Below are 1,194 nucleotides of genomic sequence, written 5' to 3' on the forward strand. Positions count from 1 at the left end.
CAAACAGCTTGTATACACAATAGAGTTTCTTCTAACCGTGAGATGCTGAAAGAGGAATATGGTATTTCATGTGTTCTATGTACAATTGCTCTTGATCTAATCTCAACACTGATACAGTGCCAGCATAATCTCCAGCATACCTGTCAATACATGTACAGCATAAATAGTTTGCAGCAACATGAAAATACATCATTGCTTACGTACGAATTTCAGAAACAGTACAGGTAAGGAACATGTTGCATGGCCACAAAAGAGGTTATTTCCTTCTCAAAATTATGAACATAAGACAAACACTTCCTGTCTACATCCCAGACCTACACACAATATGTTTAAGAAAATTAGTTGTCTGAACTTCAATAATATTACATATAGAAAAAATGACAAATGTAGTATACAAGAACAGGGGGTCGTTTGAAAACGTATTCGGTTATGTGAAATATATTAGTCAGACAGCTATGTGAATAGAAGAAATTTTACAGTTACAGAACCAAAATAAATATCAAACGACTTACCTCAATGTGGTTGTTGACATTTATGTTTAGTAGTACACCTTGGTTCTCTATAAACTGTAAACAGAAGCTATCACTTGTTATCAGCTATTAGCATGGATTAACCAGTAACTTATGTAAGCATGCTTCAAATCCAAATTCTATGCTACAAAATATAAATCTCTATGTTAAAGTAAACACAACACAAAAGTACAGGAATATGTACAAGTCATTTACCAGCAAAAATTTGCTCGGTACTGTCTCCGAAGATTCCAGTAGCACTTGTGAGCCATTTTTTCCAAATAATTTGATTCGTCCATCTCTGAGGGGAGAAGAATTAGATTTTAGACCATTAAACTTTACAGAGACGAAAACAATCTATGAAACATGGAGGATATGATACATTTTATTATGTAAAAGTAAATATAATTGGGATCACCCCAGGAGATTTCAAATTCCCCCCTAAAAAAAACTATTTGCATCCAATCGGGAATCAATTTTTCTTCAATTTTTTTCCGCAAGGTTCTTAATATATGGAATTTCTAGGAAGAGATTTAATTCTTTTCCAGAAACATTGATCACATTGCACAATGTCAGTATATTCTGGACAATGCATTGACACCTTATGCATTGATATTGGCTAGTTGAAGCTTGTTGATGAAATTAACCGAGCATGCTCTCTCCTTACAGCTCCATCTAGATACCA

At 34.0% G+C, this 1,194-nt stretch overlaps 1 long non-coding RNA gene across 1 annotated transcript; it reads right to left on the bottom strand.

The window, feature by feature from the left end:
• On the bottom strand, positions 1 to 948 carry LOC111386324. Its single transcript, XR_002701205.1, has 4 exons — positions 726 to 948; positions 513 to 566; positions 223 to 314; positions 1 to 140 (listed from the first exon to the last, which is right to left on the bottom strand). It is a non-coding gene; the product is annotated as an uncharacterized LOC111386324 (long non-coding RNA).
• Positions 949 to 1,194: the final 246 nt, after the last annotated feature.

Source organism: Olea europaea, unplaced genomic scaffold (genome assembly GCF_002742605.1).
Source record: "Olea europaea var. sylvestris unplaced genomic scaffold, O_europaea_v1 scaffold35052, whole genome shotgun sequence".
Classification (NCBI taxonomy): Eukaryota; Viridiplantae; Streptophyta; class Magnoliopsida; order Lamiales; family Oleaceae; genus Olea; species Olea europaea.